This window comes from Choloepus didactylus, chromosome 3, assembly GCF_015220235.1.
Source record: "Choloepus didactylus isolate mChoDid1 chromosome 3, mChoDid1.pri, whole genome shotgun sequence".
Taxonomy (NCBI): Eukaryota; Metazoa; Chordata; class Mammalia; order Pilosa; family Megalonychidae; genus Choloepus; species Choloepus didactylus.
Window position 1 is genome coordinate 129530844 of NC_051309.1, and position 12741 is coordinate 129543584.

Here is a 12741-nt window from a genome sequence, read left to right on the forward strand (position 1 = left end):
AGCTATATGTTACTATCCCTGTTTTGCAGAGGAAGAAACTGATTTGAAGAAGTCCAGTAACATGTCTAAGGTTACACCGTAGCCAGGGGCAGAGTCTGAGTCCTAAGTCGTTCTGATTCCGTATGTGCTGCTCATTCACCAGGCCATATTGGTCATGCCAGGTTCAAGGACTGGGCAGCCAGCAGATGGTGACCTTGGCTTAAGGCAGTTAACAAGAAACAGTACACTATCTAAGACACTTCACTGTAAGTAGCAAATACCTAGGTAAAATTCCCTATCCATTTTCCTGAATATGATAGTGTTCATGGAAAACATAGAAAACACACTCTAAACTTTGGGTGTTGTATTTTATGTTAAACATAGCTTCCCCCTTTTAATGTGTAGACTTTAAATTTAGTGATCATTATACTATTACAAATATTACTAAGTCAGGTGGTGCAGAGATATGTCTCTAGGTTTTTGTCCAGAGAGTTCAAATACTGTTGCAAAAAAGTGTCCAAGTGTACTCTGCACTATTCTTGCATTTCTTTGTTATTTCCATTCCCAATGTCATTACGTAAGTAGAGCAAATAGTAAAGTTGATCCCCATTTTCTTGTCCACGACTTTCCTCCAATGCTGTCTTGCCTCTTAACTGTGCAAGAAGCCCTCATTCTAGTAGTAAAGCTAATTACCTGTTTCCAGAGTATTTCTCCATAGGAGACCCAGGTGATCTTTGCAGCACTTCAGAGCCCTTTAGTATCCTGCAGTCCAACTCCACAGATGATATGCTGAATGCCAGTGAGTAAACATTCCTAGCTCTGCTGGGTATTCCTTGACCAACCTAGTCTTCTCATCCCCTCCATCCTTTAGGTTTTGGAAACTAAGAGTGACAGCCAGTTAACGAAAGAGCAAATTCTCATTCCCTTCAGTGGATTATGTCACTACGGTTCTGTTTGCTGATGTTCAGTCTTAATATTCTTGTTGTTTCTGTGGCCAACAGAAGCAGTGAGCTTTGAAATCCAAAATCCCTGATTAAATCACTTCTTCAGCACTTACTAGCGTTGTGACCATGGGGAAGTCTCTTAAACTATGTCATTCATGTCCACCATCTCTGAAAATGGAAATAATGATCTCTTTCACTGAGTTTCTTTGATGCCTGAATGTGTGAGTGTGTACATGTGTTTATGTGTAGACAGATACATGGGTGGATAGAGGAACTCATAATTAGTTGTCCCGATGTTTTCATTGAGATTAGCAGTTGTAGATAGTTTGTTTATATTTTATGGTAAGTAGTATGTGGTTTGATTAATAAATACTAACTCTAAAAATTGTGTACTGAAACACAATATTTTGGTCTTCTCTGAAAAAAAGCTACACTTAACAGTAAAATTTCTTCCATATCTTTAATTTGGCTCACCAAGCCTCTTTGTTCAATTACAAAAGATAAAACAGATCAAAATATAATCTAAGAAGCTCAAGTAAAAAAAAAAAATTAGATGTTTCCCAAAGAATGGAAGATTAAGATGAATCCCCATATGAAATTTTTTGTGGTTACTTTAAATTTTAGTTTTCTTTGATTTACTCTAATTGATATATTCATTCTCTTAAAGAAACTTGGAAAAAATCCAAAGATATATAAAAGTGTCCATTTTGCTAAGTTTTTACAGCTCAGTTTCTTTAAATGAGAGCTAAAGGGGATCTTTTTAGCCTTCAACAAACCAATGCCTGCAAACATTTTTGGGTTTGCAAATTTAAATCTCAAAAAACTAAGAAGTCATTGGGATACCATACATATTCAATTTTTTTTTTAATCTTCATTTTATTGAGATATACTCATATACCACGCAGTCATACAAAACAAATCGTACTTTCGATTGTTCACAGTACCATTACATAGTTGTACATTCATCACCCAAATCAATCCCTGACACCTTCATTAGCACACACACAAGAATAACAAGATTAATAATTAGAGTGAAAAAGAGCAATTGAAGTAAAAAACAACACTGGGTACCTTTGTCTGTTTGTTTCCTTCCCCTATTTTTCTACTCATCCATCCATAAACTAGACAAAGTGGAGTGTGGTCCTTATGGCTTTCCCAATCCCCTTCTCACCCCTCATAAGCTACATTTTTATACAACTGTCTTCGAGATTCATGGGTTCTGGGTTGTAGTTTGATAGTTTCAGGTATCCACCACCAGCTACCCCAATTCTTTAGAACCTAAAAAGGGTTGTCTAAAGTGTGCGTAAGAGTGCCCACCAGAGTGACCTCTCGGCTCCTTTTGGATTCTCTCTGCCACTGAAGCTTATTTCATTTCCTTTCACATCCCCCTCTTGGTCAAGAAGATGTTCTCCGTCCCACGATGCCAGGTCTACATTCCTCCCCGGGAGTCATATTCCACGTTGCCAGGGAGATTCACTCCCCTGGGTGTCTGATCCCACGTAGGGGGGAGGGCAGTGATTTCACCTTTCAAGTTGGCTTAGCTAGAGAGACAGGGCCACATCTGAGCAACAAAGAGGCATTCTGGAGGAGGCTCTTAGGCACAACCATAGGGAGGCCTAGCCTCTCCTTTGCAGCAACCATCTTCCCAAGGGTAAAACCTGTGGTAGAGGGCTCAACCCATCAAACCACCAGTCCCCTATGTCTGTGGTCATGTTAGCAACCATGGAGGTGGGGTAGGCGAATACCCCTGCATTCTCCACAGGCTCCTCAAGGGGGCACTACATCTTTTTTTTTTTTCCTTGTTTGTCTTTTTTCTTTCTTTTTTTTTTTTTTAACTTTCCCTTCTTTTTTAAATCAACTGTATGAAAAAAAAGTTAAAAAGAAAACAAACATACAATAAAAGAACATTTTAAAGAGACCATAACAAGGGAGTAAGAAAAAGACAACTAACCTAAGATAACTGCTTAACTTCCAACATGTTCCTACTTTACCCCAAGAAAGTTACCTAATATAGCAACATCTCTGTGAACTTGCTCCTACTATATCCATCAGAAATTAACAGACCATAGTCATTCCTGGGCATCCCCAGAACGTTAAATAGCTTATCTGTTCTTCTTGGATTATTGTTCCCCCTTCCTTACTTGCTCTCTATTGCTAGTTCCCCTACATTCTACATTATAAGCCATTTGTTTTATATTTTTCAAAGTTCACATTAGTGGTAGCATATAATATTTCTCTTTTTGTGCCTGGCTTATTTCGCTTAGCATTATGTCTTCAAGGTTCATCCATGTTGTCATATGTTTCACGAGATCGTTCCTTCTTACTGCCGCGTAGTATTCCATCGTGTGTATATACCACATTTTATTTATCCACTCATCTGTTGAAGGACATTTGGGTTGTTTCAATCTTTTGGCAATTGTGAACAATGCTGCTATGAACATTGGCGTGCAGATATCTGTTCGTGTCACTGCTTTCCGATCTTCCGGGTATATACCGAGAAGTGCAATCGCTGGATCGAATGGTAACTCTATATCTAGTTTTCTAAGGAACTGCCAGACTGACTTCCAGAGTGGCTGAACCATTATACAGTCCCACCAACAGTGAATAAGAGTTCCAATTTCTCCACATCCCCTCCAGCATTTGTAGTTTCCTGTTTGTTTAATGACAGCCATTCTAACCGGTGTTAGATGGTATCTCATTGTGGTCTTAATTTGCATCTCTCTAATAGCTAGTGAAGCTGAACATTTTTTCATGTGTTTCTTGGCCATTTGTATTTCCTCTTCAGAGAACTGTCTTTTCATATCTTTTGCCCATTTTATAATTGGGCCGACTGTACTATTGTCATTGAGTTGTAGGATTTCTTTATATATGCAAGATATCAGTCTTTTGTCAGATACATGGTTTCCAAAAATTTTTTCCCATTGAGTTGGCTGCCTCTTTACCTTTTTGAGAAATTCCTTTGAGGTGCAGAAACTTCTAAGCTTGAGGAGTTCCCATTTATCTATTTTCTCTTTTGTTGCTTGTGCTTTGGGTGTAAAGTCTAGGAAGTGGCCGCCTAATACAAGGTCTTGAAGATGTTTTCCTACATTATCTTCTAGGAGTTTTATGGTACTTTCTTTTATATTGAGATCTTTGGTCCATTTTGAGTTAATTTTTGTGTAGGGGGTGAGGTAGGGGTCCTCTTTCATTCTTTTGGATATGGATATCCAACTCTCCCAGCCCCATTTGTTGAAAAGACTATTATGACTCAGTTCAGTGACTTTGGGGGCCTTATCAAAGATCAGTCGGCCATAGATCTGAGGGTCTATCTCCGAATTCTCAATTCGATTCCATTGATCTATATGTCTATCTTTGTGCCAGAACCATGCTGTTTTGGCAACTGTGGCTTTATAATAAGCTTCAAAGTCAGGGAGTGTAAGTCCTCCCACTTCCTTTTTCTTTTTTAGAGTGTCTTTAGCAATTCGAGGCATCTTCCCTTTCCAAATAAATTTGATAACTAGCTTTTCCAAGTCTGCAAAGTAGGTTGTTGGAATTTTGATTGGGATTGCATTGAATCTGTAGATGAGTTTGGGTAGAATTGACATCTTAATGACATTTAGCCTTCCTATCCATGAACATGGAATATTTTTCCATCTTTTAAGGTCCCCTTCTATTTCTTTTAGTAGAGTTATGTAGTTTTCTTTGTATAGGTCTTTTACATCTTTGGTTGATTCCTAGGTACTTGATTTTTTTAGTTGCTATTGAAAATGGTATCTTTTTCTTGAGTGTCTCTTCAGTTTGTTCATTTCTAGCATATAGAAACATTACTGACTTATGTGCATTAATCTTGTATCCCGCTACTTTGCTAAATTTGTTTATTAGCTCTAGTAGCTGTATCGTCGATTTCTCAGGGTTTTCTAGATATAAGATCATATCATCTGCAAACGATGACAGTTTTACTTCTTCTTTTCCAATTTGGATGCCTTTTATTTCTTTGTCTTGCCAGATTGCCCTGGCTAGCACTTCCAGCACAATGTTGAATAACAGTGGTGATAGCGGGCATCCTTGTCTTGTTCCTGATCTTAGAGGGAAGGCTTTCAGTCTCTCACCATTCAGTACTATGCTGGCTGTGGGTTTTTCATATATGCTCTTTATCATGTTGAGGAAGTTTCCTTCAATTCCTACCTTTTGAAGTGTTTTTATCAAAAAGAGATGTTGGATTTTGTCAAATGCTTTTTCAGCATCTATTGAGATGATCAATTGATTTTTCCCTTTTGACTTGTTAATGTGTTGTAATACATTGATTGATTTTCTTATGTTGAACCATCCTTGCATGCCTGGAATAAACCCCACTTGGTCATGGTGTATGATTTTTTTAATGTGTCTTTGGATTCGATTTGCAAGTATTTTGTTGAGGATTTTTGCATCTATATTCATTAGGGAGATTGGCCGGTAGTTTTCCTTTTTTGTAACATCTTTGCCTGGTTTTGGTATTAGATTGATGTTAGCTTCATAAAATGAGTTAGGTAGTGTTCCATTTTCTTCAATGTTTTGAAAGAGTTTGAGTAAGATTGGTGTCAGTTCTTTCTGGAAAGTTTGGTAGAATTCCCCTGTGAAGCCATCTGGCCCTGGGCATTTATTTGTGGGAAGATTTTTGATGACTGATTGGATCTCTTTGCTTGTGATGGGTTGGTTGAGGTCTTCTATTTCTTCTCTGGTCAGTCTAGGTTGTTCATATGTTTCCAGGAAATTGTCCATTTCCTCTACATTATCCAGTTTGTTGCCATACAGTTGTTCATAGTATCCTCTTATAATTTTTTTAATTTCTTCAGGATCTGCAGTTATGTCACCTTTTTCATTCATTATTTTGTTTATATGGGTCTTCTCTCTTTTTGATTTTGTCAGTCTAGCTAGGGGCTTGTCAATCTTGTTGATCTTCTCAAAGAACCAACTTTTGGTGATATTTATCCTCTCTATTGTTTTTTTGTTCTCTATGTCATTTATTTCTGCTTTAATCCTTGTTATTTCTTTTCTTGTACTTGGTTTAGGATTGGTTTGCTGTTCATTTTCTAGCTTCTTCAGTTGATCCATTAGTTCTTTGATTTTGGCTCTTTCTTCCTTTTTAATATATGCGTTTAGTGCTATAAATTTCCCCCTTAGCACTGCTTTTGCTGCATCCCATAGGTTTTGGTATGTTGTGTTCTCATTTTCATTCGTCTCTATATATTTAGCAATTTCTCTTGCTATTTCTTCTTTAACCCACTGATTGTTTAGGAGTGTGTTGTTTAACCTCCAGGTATTTGTGAATTTTCTAAGTCTCTGATGGTTATTGACTTCTAATTGTATTCCATTGTGGTCAGAGAATGTGCTTTGAATCATTTCAATCTTTTTAAATTTATTGAGGCTTGTTTTATGTCCCAGCATATGATCTATTCTGGAGAAAGTTCCATGAGCACTAGAAAAGTATGTGTATCCTGGTGATTTGGGATGTAATGTCCTGTATATGTCTGTTAAATCTAATTCATTTATCAGATTGTTTAGGTTTTCAATTTCCTTATTGGTCTTCTGTCTGGTTGATCTATCTATAGGAGAGAGTGATGTGTTGAAGTCTCCCACAATTATTGTGGAAACATCAATCACTTCCTTTAGTTTTGCCAGTGTTTCTCTCATGTATTTTGTGGCACCTTGGTTGGGTGCATAGACATTTATGATTGTTATTTCTTCTTGCTGAATTGCCCCTTTTATTAGTACGTAGTGGCCTTCTTTGTCTCTCAAAACATCCCTGCATTTGAAGTCTATTTTATCTGAGATTAATATTGCTACACCTGCTTTCTTTTGGCTGTAGCTTGCATGAAATATTTTTTTCCTTCCTTTCACTTTCAGTTTCTTTGTGTCCCTGTGTCTAAGATGAGTCTCTTGTATGCAACATATTGATGGTTCATTTTTTTTGATCCATTCTGCCAATCTATATCTTTTAATTGGGAGTTTAATCCATTTACATTCAACGTTATAACCGTGAAGGCATTTCTTGAATCAGCCATCTTATCCTTTGGTTTATGTTTGTCATATTTTTCCCCTCTGTCTATTAATATACTTTATTGTACCCATACCGAATCTCTTTAGTATTGAACCTTTCTCCAAGTCTCTCTGTCCTTTCTTTGTTTCTCTGTCTGTAGGGCTCCCTTGAGTATCTCCAGTAGGGCAGGTCTCTTGTTAGCAAATTCTCTCAGCATTTGTTTGTCTGTGAAAAATTTAAGCTCTCCCTCAAATTTGAAGGAGAGCTTTCCTGGATAAAGTATTCTTGGCTGGAAATTTTTCTCACTCAGAATTTTAAATATATCTTGCCACTGCCTTCTTGCCTCCATGGTGGCTGCTGAGTAGTCACTACTTAGTCTTATGCTGTTTCCTTTGTATGTGGTGAATTGCTTTTCTCTTGCTGCTTTCAGAACTTGCTCCTTCTCTTCTGTGTTTCATAGTGTGATCAGTATATGTCTCGGAGTGGGTTTATTTGGATTTATTCTATTTGGAGTTCGCTGAGCATTTATGATTTGTGTATTTATGTTGTTTAGAAGATTTGGGAAGTTTTCCCCAACAATTTCTTTGAATACTCTTCCTAGACCTTTACCCTTTTCTTCCCCTTCTGGGACACCAATGAGTCTTATATTTGGACGTTTCATATTATCTATCATATCCCTGAGGTCCATTTCGATTTTTTCAATTTTTTTCCCCATTCTTTCTTTTATGCTTTCATTTTCCATTCTGTCATCTTCCAGGTCACTGATTCGTTGTTCAACTTCCTCTAGTCTTGTACTATGAGTGTCCAGAATCTTTTTAATTTGGTCAACAGTTTCTTTAATTTCCATAAGATCATCCATTTTTTTATTTAGTCTTGCAATGTCTTCTTTATGCTCTTCTAGGGTCTTCTTGATTTCCTTTATCTCCCGTACTATGGTCTCATTGTTCATCTTTAGTTCTTTGAGTAGCTGCTCTAGGTGTTGTGTCTCTTCTGGTCTTTTGATTTGGGTGCTTGGGCTTGGGTTATCCATATCGTCTGGTTTTTTCATATGCTTTATAATTTTCTGTTGTTTTTGGCCTCATGGCATTTGCTGAACTTGATAGGGTTCTTTTAGGATTTATAGACCAATTGAAGTCCTTATCTCTAATTCATCAGATCTACAGCTTCGTGGAGTACACTTTCTCTAATTAACCAGCAGGTGGCGTCCACGAGCCACCTGTTCTCCACAAGCCAGTTCTCCCCTGCTTAGCCTTTTTGGTGAGTGGGGGAGTGAGTCTTGTGGGGTCCAATTGGTGTACCAAGCTTGCGTGTGTAGTTGGTGTTGCCTGCCCTGTATATGGGGCGTGTTTCTGGGCAGTCAGGGAGGGCGGGTGGCCCTAACAATCAAATCTCCCTGGTGATCCTAGAGTTTTAAAGCTGCTGCAATAGTCTAATCCTTCAGTTCAGTCCCACCACAGTTTGTCTCTGCCACTGACCCACAAGTCCTTGGTATTGGCGTATGGCTCCTGAGACTTGCAAGTGGGCCCCTCTTCCAGGCCGTGCACCCCGGGTCCTCTGTTGAGGGATGACTGTGCTATGTCACAGGTGAGTGCCGTCCCCCCAGGGCAGTTCTGGGCTGCTGGGCTGTGTAGGGAGGCTCCCAGTCTGCTGAAATGATGGCTGAATGGGGCTTTGTTAATTCACACTGCTCTACCTTCCCAACTCTGGGACAATCAGCTGAGGTTGCAGGGAAGGCTAATGTCCACGCCCAGTTTTGTGGTGTGTGCCTGTTATTTGAAGCACTTCCGTCACACTGGGTTGTCTGGGGCAGTTCTGGGCTATGGGGCTGGCGATGGGCAGGAGTGTTTCCTGTTCACCAGGATGATGGCTGTGAGCGGACACCCCCCTTTTCTTGGGAAGTTGTGGTGTTTAGTGAATTTTCTCAGCCACTGGATTATTGCGTTTTGTCTCAGAGCTCTCCTAGTTCTGCTCTTGACTTGACCTGCCCAAATAGCAAGTCTTTGAAGCTTTCTGTATTGGGCTTCTTAGAGTAATTGTTTTAGAAAAAGAAAAAAGGATTAAAAAAAAAAAAAAAAAAAAAAACGGGCCCTCCTCAGAGATCTAATGGGTTATTGAAATGCTAAGAGACAAAGCTACCAGGGCCATTAAGGAAAGGTCCACAGGGCAGAGAGATCAGCTTTTCTTCCAGATTTGCATATGCGCCTCAGGGCCCTTCCCCTTTCTATGTTCACCAGAACTCCAAAAATCCTCCGCTTTTATTTTGGAGTTTTTTGTGTTGTTTTTTTCTATGCCTGTCTCCTCTCTGCTGGGCTGGCTGCTCTCAGATTCTCTGGTGTCTGGTCTCAGTCTATCTATGTTTGGAGTTTGGATCAGTAGAATGAGTTTCCGATAAGGGCTGCCACTGCAGTTCTCCCTTCTCCTTCCCGGAGCTGACAGCCCCTCCTCCCCCGGGACTGAGCCTGGCAGGGAGGGGCGCGGGTCCCCTGGCCGCAAAAACTTACAGATTTCGCTGATCTCAGCAGTTCCACGTTTTCATAAGTGTTGTATGAAGTATGCCCAAAGTCAGATTGCTCTGTGGTGTCCAGTCCACGCAGTTCCTGGCTTTCTACCTACTTTTCTGGAGGAGTAACTAAAACATACAGCTCACCAGTCTGCCATCTTGCCCCGCCCTCCATACATATTCAATTTTGAAAAACTTTTTTTTAAATAGTTCAATTTTCATTTTAAATTGTATTCAAAGCGCAGTTATTTTACTTTAATTGGATAGCATGTTCCCTTTCAACATTTTGATAAGCATTCTCAAATTTGCTTCAGAGTTGCTTTGTTTGCTGAAGAAACAAAATTATTTTCGGCAGCAGAAGTGGCTGCTTCATTGCCAGCTTAATATATATTGATACACAGAGCAGTATTTGTACTAGCCAAAAAATGTAGACAACCTCAATGGACAACAATAGGAGGAAGCAGTTAAATAAATAATAGTGCACTCATTTGATGCAATATTCTGCATACATCAGAATATCTGATTTTGGAAAATTAATATCATGGGAGAAAGCTCATAATGTACTTTTAAGTGAAAAAGTCAAGATTCAAATTGTTTTTATTCCTAATTGTTTAACTCTAATTTTTATTTTATGACTCCAGTTTCATTTCCCTATATTTCATATATCTGCATCTACATAGGTATATTTAGTTTTTGAAATAAATGGTAGGAAATCCCATCATAATATTAACTTATCCTGAGAAGTAGGTTTATTTATTATTTTATTTTTTTAATTAGAAAATAAATGTTATTTAAAAAATAATCACTGACACATGGAATTACAAACAAGGTTACTAAATAAATATAGTGTTCTGGAACATGTAAAAATAAAAGTTCTGTTTTTCAACAGTTGGACAATTTTTGAAAGTAGACATATATGTTCTTAGGGTTCTACCTCCAAAGTACTGCCTACATCAAAGAAACTTTGCTTGCCCAGAATATGTGTGGTTTTCTTAATGTGGTATTGGAAAATTGGTTTAGCTTATTATGATTAGATTTTTAGATGCTATCACAAGATTTTAGGCATGTTGCATATAGAGAACAAATCAAAGTATCATGTATGTCATTTTTATAATATTTTATTCATGATAATAATAGAGTAATTACATAATGCTAAATAAAATCATTCTAGTAATAAAGAATTTAATGAAACAGGATTTATCTAAGAATATTGCTGGGTGCTTGAGTTTCTTGCACAGAACAGGTCATTACTAAGCATATTTTGAAAATATGGGAAAAATGGATGAGCATATAACATTGTTCTAAAAGAAACTCCCAAAAATCTGTTTCATGAAAGCAATATAAATGATAAGAAAATATTACTAGCTTATCTTAAGCATACAAAATATAATCTAGAAATAAACTTCCCTCTTCATACATAATATTAGTATCTGCTATCTATTTCAGTACATCTCATGCTTTACTTTGTTTTTAGAATATCAAATAAATATGTAAAATTCCAACTCATACCTGCAAAATCAGGTTAAATTCAATAATTGGATCAGTGTATTCTAGTTGATTAAGAGATTAGTTTACAGGTACTTTTTAGAATCTTTGGCACAAGAACAGAACAGATTTTGTTTTCTTGGCTTTTCCCCTATGAAGTATTGTAAATATACATTAAAATAGTAATCAAAGGTCACAAAGTAAAGTTCAAGTTTAGTTTGGGGATTTTCTTTTCAGAGAGACAGAAAGTCCAACTTACCCAGTTTGAAGATTAAAGTATTGAACCCAAGGAATAATTTTGAAATGGATTTTAAATCTGTATTTTTAGCACTAAAAGGAGAAAAAGATAAGAGAATGAAATAAAGTGAATAAAATAGATTTTAAAAAAGGAAGAAAAAATCTAAGGGGAAGGAAGGACGGGAAGAGCCAACTAGAGCTCAGTTGGGGAGAATAAATGGGGATCAGGAAGAAGGAGAGGAGGCAGAATAGGATGAGACAAAGGTAAATAAAAGACTAAGAAAGACTCTAAGAAGTAAATGAGATGTAGAGCTAGAACCATAAACCCTGCTGATGATTATAATATCGACACCTAATATTTTGTCACTTAAAAAAAAGTTTACCAAGCACTTCTGCATTTATTATCTCTTTTATAATCCTTCTATGAGGTAGATAACTGTCTCCACTTTACAGAAGAAAAGTTTAGAGATGAATTTATGACATCATTAACAATAACAACAACCATGTTAGTGGTAGTAATAACAGCAGCAGCAACAATAGAGGAAAGGCAGCTGGTAATTGTTGAGTATGTACTTTGTGCTGGTCACCGTGCCAAGATCTTAAACGAATGACCTTATTTATACTCATGGTAGTGCTTAGAGGTAATTATTATCACCCCTGCTTTACAAACAAAGAGGCTGAGGCTTGGAAGGTTTTAATAACAGGCCCAAAGCCAAATAGTGGCAGATCCAGGATTCTGGCTGAGCCAGTCTGACTCCTGAGCCTGTGTTCTTGGTCACTACATTGTAAGTTCCAGAACTAGAATTTGAATCTGTGCCTTCAGATTCCCTACCTGATTCTCCTTCCTTAAGGACAGAGAGACAAAGGCTCAGGACTTGCACCCAGGCAGCACCCCTCCCATACCTCCATGCACCGGGGTCCACTGTACCTCTGGAAGTCCTCACTGCTCAGCTGGCCAAATCTTCCCTCCCCAGCCTGTGCCCGCCCCTTGTAAGGGCACGACCTAAGCTATCCCCAGTGCCATTAGCATCAGTTAACCCCTTTTGCTCCTATAGGTAGCTATAGAAATCCATGAAGAGGCCCATCTTCCATCTCTGTGTGCCATCAGTACCCACATCTTACATGATTCACTTGTGCACAGAAGTGCGTTTGCTTATATAAACAGAATAGTGATAAATAAAGAAGAATTAGACACCTAATTTTCAGAAACTTACCATTGGTAAGCTGAATTGAAATTTGATATAAAGAAGTTCTCTTCTCTGCTGTTACACAACAGAGAGAATCACTTGCGTTCACAGATAAGGCGGACAATTGTAGGGTAGTCACTGAATAAAAGACTGTCTATTTGTACGTCTCCTAAGGAGATTGAGACCATGGACATGATGGAAAGGGGAAAAGAGAAGACAGTATGGTCCAGTAAAGAGAGAAACTAATTTGAAATCAGGCAATCTGTATCATTAATACAGATCTAACATTAATTTTAAATGTGAAAATGGGCACCTCATTTCTCCTTCCTCAGTTTCCTCATTTGTAAAATAAGTGTTGACTGAGATCCTTTACAAATCTAACAGTCACTGTTACTTTCTGCCTGGTTGGTGTGG

At 38.0% G+C, this 12741-nt stretch overlaps 1 protein-coding gene across 4 annotated transcripts in view; it reads left to right on the forward strand.

Annotated features, from left to right (window-relative positions):
* Nucleotides 1-12741, forward strand: part of NDST3 (N-deacetylase and N-sulfotransferase 3) — a 188478-nt gene that overhangs the window by 55602 nt on the left and 120135 nt on the right. The gene's annotated exons all lie outside the window — the stretch shown is intronic.